Source organism: Rutidosis leptorrhynchoides, chromosome 2 (assembly GCF_046630445.1).
Source record: "Rutidosis leptorrhynchoides isolate AG116_Rl617_1_P2 chromosome 2, CSIRO_AGI_Rlap_v1, whole genome shotgun sequence".
Lineage (NCBI taxonomy): Eukaryota > Viridiplantae > Streptophyta > Magnoliopsida > Asterales > Asteraceae > Rutidosis > Rutidosis leptorrhynchoides.
In genome coordinates, this window is record NC_092334.1 from 712,236,749 (window position 1) to 712,243,836 (window position 7,088).

Below are 7,088 nucleotides of genomic sequence, written 5' to 3' on the forward strand. Positions count from 1 at the left end.
TTTTATTTTTATTTTTCGTTTTTTTGGAATTTTTTTTTCAGGCATCAAGATCACACGAAAATATGAACATTTAAAAAAGACATTTCGTGATGAATGTTATTATTCAGGCGTGAAAACGATCGACAAAAATAACATTCAAGTTAATATTGATCGTGAAGAATGTTAACGTTTTTTTTCTTCCCTGTTTTGTGAAGTACTTTTTGTCAAAATTTATCCCGATTTAGAGTTTAGGGTTTAGGGTTTAGTGTTTTGGGTTTAGTCCCCAAACCCTAAACCCTAAACTCTAAACCGTTCGTGTTAAAAACTTAATCTAAACCCTAAATCTAAACCCTAAACCCTAAATTTCTAAACCCTAATATCTAAAACCTCAAAATACGCTCGAAAAACACGATAATTGTTATATATTAATTCTTCGAGCGTTTTCCCGCCAAAATAAAAACATTTATAACAAAGTGTCTTTATTAAATGTTCATATTTTCATCCACTCTATAATGTTCATGAACAAAGTTTTTTCAGAAAATGAAAAAAAAAATTGCTTCTCCCCGCTGCTCCCCGATTGGTTACTTCCCCCTTGATCCTACCACAAAGTACATATGAAGCTGAAATTAAACGATTTTTTTATCATGGATGGAAATACTAAATAGATACATATATAACTATTTCATTAGCATTAGCGTCACAAGAATTGACCCATTATATACACCCACGAATTCCCGAAGATTTTTGAGGGATGAATCACCATTGACTTGTATGAATCATTACATCTTGTATAGTATTTGTTAGGTTTATAATAAATTGATTCAGCTGAAATATTAGTGTTACCTGACTTATAATCAACGTAGGTTTTTTGAACCTAAAAACAATACATATAAAATAAAATTAAAAGTCTAACATTGTAAAAATGGCTAACATCTATTTCGCCAGGAAAAGACCCGCGAATTCTCGGGAGTGGTTAATAAAAAGTGTTGTCATAAAGTAAAACATAAGGTTTCATGTACTCGTATCTTTTCTTTGATTTCAGAGTATATGATATGCAATAGACATGAAAACGAATATGATACACTTTGAACATAGTTTTTTTGGGTGTCATGTGGCGGTTTGCATACCAGGTACCTGCATACAGTAAGTGGCAAAAATACTTTTACCAACAACAAATACTTTTATGAACGTATTGTACTACTACGAAATTTACACAATAAAATTAATGGGTCGTGCGTTGCACCGGTATTTTGTTAACAATTGCTAATAGGTTAACAACTTAAATTACTTGACATTAAAGTTGTAGTAAGGGTAAACACAACCAATACTTTTATAAAATTGCTTGTAGATGGTAAATATATGTATTACAACATCTTATGTCTTTTGTCATCTGCCTTTTATTTCTGATGTTGGATACATTAATAATCAACTACTGTTGTTGGTATATTTGCTTCTTCATGTTACAGAGAAATTGCATGTAAATGGCTAAAATCTCAAAAGATCAAAAAATAATGTAATTATAGACACTATATAATATAATTAATACCTATAAGTGGATGACTCGTCTTTCAATAGGAATTGGAATGAAAACCTGCTCTGGTATTCACTCCGCTATATACACTTTTTCTTCTTACTGTGGAAATGTTTAAAAACAAAACTATGAGTAACTTAATGACTTAAAAGATCATCAACAGTGTTTTATCCAACTCTTTTATGACTTTTCTGGTAGTATGATAAAAGGCTTTATAACAATAGAGATAACTAACTCTGACATTAGTAATGGGAGTTTGGCCGAGTTATAAAAATAACATTATTCAAATGAATAACCTTAACCAAATAACCCTATAAACACAAATTAATAAGTATTCTCAATAAACACTTATTTTCTTTTCTTAAAAGAGTTTCCTCACATACTTGTTGACCTGATGGCAAAATATATTTTGTTTGAATCTAAATAATGTAAAGACATTATGATGCATATCCGTTTGATCCATGTGGTTAAGCCCAATGATAATAGTTGTAGTTTATTTATGGGTCAAAATATTTAGATGTTGGCATGGAAATAGAAAAGCTACTATATTTTACCTTAGTTTGGGCCATGGAAGATGTGGGTTGTAAAATTATTTGCAATTGGAAATGGACGTATGAATCATGGATGAATCATGGAATCATGAAGTCTCGAGAATATTCCTTATCATGAAAGTTTATTGTTTTAGATAAGAATTAGTTTTCCTTAGTATTATCGTTTCCTATTTTCTAGCCTTTTATGTTTAGTATTTATATTCAGTGATATTTGCTAAAGAACTTAGTTATTGAGATTAAATTTTTAAATGAGTAATAAACAAATCGAGAAGGTTTTGTTGAATATAAACCGCGAAGGTTTATATATATATCCAGCCAAACCGGGAAGGTTGGCTATCATATACTTTTTATTGTTTAGTCACAGAACGTTAATCTTCATTATGTGGTATCAGAGCCCATGCATGACTAAACAATTTAAGATCGAGCGACTGAATCGCGAGATTCAAGAGTTGGAAGCCATGAAAAATCTCTTGCGTAATATAGAGATGAAGCTTGAAAATCTTGAATTATGAGGAACAACTCAATCGGATGATTTTGTTGATTCGGTTGATCAAATTTTTAACATGGAGTACGTCCATGAACCTTGTGTGGTTGAAGACACCGTACCTATTTATGATACTTACGGTGAGGAAGATGATGATGTTATTGAAAAAATTGTCCACGATGAAGAAGATGGTGGTTATTCTATCTTCATCAAGGATCTCCCAATGAGTGTTACACCTGCTAGGTTGGATGATGAGTTTAAAAGGTTTAGTTTCATCAAGTTCAATGACATTCAAGTTCAAAACACCATGCAACATGGATTTTGTTCCGGCTTTGTTGATTTTGTGGCTAATGTCATCGTTGAAGAAAAGCTTAAGCCACGGGTGAAATGTCCCGTTCATATCGATTATAAACGTTCCATATTAATTGATTTCGTTGTGAGGTTTTGACCTCTATATGAGACGTTTTTCAAAGACTGCATTCGATTTTAAAACAAACCATAACCTTTATTTTATCGATAAAGGTTTAAAAATATTACGACGATTATCAAATAATGATAATCTAAAATATAGCGTTTTCACACGATTATTACATAATGGTTTACAATAATATTACACATCAATTTAAGTCTTCGAATGCAGTTTTTTTAAACAATATTATACAAGCATGCTGACTCCAACTCTTGTCCATAAATTAGCATGCAACAGCGGAAGCTCTTAATAATCATCTGAGAATAAACATGCTTTAAACGTCAACAAAAATGTTGGTGAGTTATAGGTTTAACCTATATATTTATCAAATCGTAATAATAGATCACAAGATTTCATATTTCCATTTTTCATAAACATCATCCCATACATAGAGATAAAAATCATTCATATGGCGAACACCTGGTAACCGACATTAACAAGATGCATATAGAATATCCCCATCATTCCGGGACTCCCTTCGGACATGATAAAATCGAAGTACTAAAGCAGTTCAAATTTTCTGACTGGGGCTTGTTAGTGCCCATTGATCTATCTTTAGGATTCACGTCAATTAGGGTGTCTGTTCCTAAATTATTAGATTACCAGACTAAAAAGGGCATATTTGGTTTAATAAATTCAACCATAGAATGTAGTTTCTCGTACTTGTGTCTATTTTGTACAACATTTATAAAACTGCATGTATTCTCATCCCAAAAGATATTAAGATTTTAAAAGTGGGACTATAACTCACTTTCACAGATTTTTACTTCGTCGGGAAGTAAGACTTGGCCACGGGTTGATTCATGAACCTATAACAAATGTATACATATATATCAAAGTATGATCGAAATATATTCACAACATTTTTTATTACGTTTTAACTGTGATGACCCGGGAATTTCCGACCAAATTTAAACTTAATCTTTATATGATTTCGATACGATAAGCAAAGTATGTAATGTTGAGTCTAGAAAACATTGGAACGATGTTCATATATTCAATTGACCTTCGACTGCTCTCGACGATTCACGAACAATTAATTGTAAATAGATATGTGTGCATGTATATATAAATAATAATTCGAAATATAATTTGAAGTATTATATGTTGTTGTTATTAAAAATTAATAAAATAAAAATAGGGTATTATAATAATTATTATTTAAAATATATCTATATATATAAATAAAGTATGTTGAAAATAAATATTTAATGATTGTAATACTCGTTTGATGTCCCGATTGATATTAAGCAAGTTTAATTCAAACTTATATGATTTTAAAATAAACGGTGATCCGAAAATGAGTTATATAAGTTATAGTCTTATTAAAAGTATATTTAGGATCTAATTATTTAATTTTAACACTTTTTATATTTTACTCATAAATGAGAGGGACAGTTGATGCACTTTTTATTTATAAAATTAATGACTAAATTTTATACCATAATGACCTAAATAAATAAAGACATTTAATTTAAAATTTTGGAAATTTTCTGAGAACTTTTATCCGCCACTGTTTAACAAACGAAGTACGTTTAGCACTCCTTTAAAATTGTCGGTAGAATATAATAAGAGTTTTATTACACGTTTTTTTAAATTAATATAATATAGAAAGTGGATCATAATTGTGCAAATGATTTGTATCTTATTATTGTGTTACTTTTCCTATCCATCCTATATCTATTATATATACATACAGACATGAAATATCAACCAGAATCTTTTTTTTTCTCTGTACGTCCAAAAACCACCACATATGATTCAACCTTTATGTTTCTAACTATTTCCTTTTAGACTTTAACATTAATAGCATATGAATTATTATATATATTACTTTATATATCTATTTATCTCTAATATCTATATATACATATACTACATACACATATTCAGAGAAGACTCACAATTCTTCATCTTCTTTACATTAAATTTACTTTCTCTTTTAGTTTTACGGATTACTAGTATAACTAACCCAAAACAACTTATCCTTTCATTCACTTGTGCAATTAACCATCACTTCACCACATTGAGACTAAACTCATCACTATCATCTTTCTTCCTGTGATGAATCCTTCAACTTCAAACCAACCGCTATCTTCACCATGTACAACCACCGTCGACTACCACCTTTATCACCACCACGAACTACCTACAACCCTCACCACCTTCACCACACCATTGTTGGCCAAATGGTGCTGCTACTACTGTTTTTCTGTCACCATCAGCAAACCGTTTGTGCTATAGTGAACTTCTGCTACGTGCAAACTGTTACTACCTCTTGATCGAAGCTGTTAACCATCGCAAACAATGCCACCATTCTATCACGGTTACTTCTTGTTTTCGTTTATGTTTTGATCGAACAAATTACACACGCATACCACCATAAACTATTGCTATCAGGTACTGTTGCTATTCAGCCTGAACGCCACCATTGATGTAACACCCTAGGCAAATCCCACATCGCCCACTGACATGAGTGATCATGGGATTATAAGGTAATACTCACGCTTAAATTGAAAGGACCCGTTCATATACATTATAAACGATTCACAATAGTTGATTACATTGCGAGGTATTTGACCTCTATATGATACATTTTACAAACATTGCATTCGTTTTTAAAAGTCAATCTTTCTTTACATCGAAAATTGACAGGCATGCATACCATTTCATAATATCCACTATCCAACTATAAATTGATTTAATAATAATCTTTGATGAACTCAATGACTCGAATGCAACGTTCTTCGAAATATGCTATGAAAGACTCCAAGTAATATCTTTAAAATGAGAAAATGCACAGCGGAAGATTTCTTTAACACCTGAGAATAAACATGCTTTAAAGTGTCAACCAAAAGGTTGGTGAGTTCATTAGTTTATCATAATCATTTATTTCCATCATTTTAATAGACCACAAGAATTTCATTTCCAGTTCTCATAAATATACGTCCCATGCATAGAGACAAAAATAATCATTCATATGGTGAACACCTGGTAACCGACATTAACAATATGCATATAAGAATATCCCCTATCATTCCGGGATCCTCCTTCGGACATGATATAAATTTCGAAGTACTAAAGCATCCGGTACTTTGGATGGGGTTTGTTAGGCCCGATAGATCTATCTTTAGGATTCGCGTCAATTAGGGTGTCTGTTCCCTAATTCTTAGATTACCAGACTTTAATAAAAAGGGGCATATTCGATTTCGATAATTCAACCATAGAATGTAGTTTCAATTACTTGTGTCTATTTCGTCAAACATTTATAAAAGCGCATGTATTCTCAGTCCCAAAAATATAAAGGGTAAAAAGGCAAATGAAACTCACCATACTGTATTTCGTAGTAAAAATACATATAACGTCATTGAACAAGTGCAAGGTTGGCCTCGGATTCACGAACCTATATTAATTATATATATTTATATGTTGGTCAATATTTGTATAGCAATTTAGGTCAGGTCATAGTGTAATCCTATCCTATAGCTCGAGTCTAACTCTACAGTATAGTAACATGTTATATTACTCATGCTCAATTAAGATTCTAGTAAAAGGTGACGTGTGAAACAACGTAACACAAATGGTTTCATAATCATAAAATAGTATTTTAGATTTTTTTTTTTTTTTTTTTATAGAGAAAATCAACACAAAAAGTTAACTGAAAAGTTAACAGGAAAAGTCAAAGTTCAAAGTCAAAAGTCAAAGGTTAAAGTAAAAATGAGGTCGCATGCAAATATATAATAACTTATACAAAAATGATTTTCGGTCAAACATGACTAAACGGGCCACTTCAGCTATTTTTAGAAAAATTATCGGAACTCCGATTGATAAACGGCCAAAGATAAAAGTTACACATTACCAAAAAAATTAAGCATAAATATTACAGAAGTAAACTAAACCTAGACAACTCGTAGTTGCCAACGCGTTTTCGGCGTTTCAAAGTTAATTTTTCAGCTTTAATAAATTTACAAAAGTGACCGAGTAGCCTACTTTGGAGATTTTTAGAAAATTCCTCAAAACTCGTATTGACAAACGGTCAAAGCCTGCAAATTCTCATTATCACAAAGATATAAC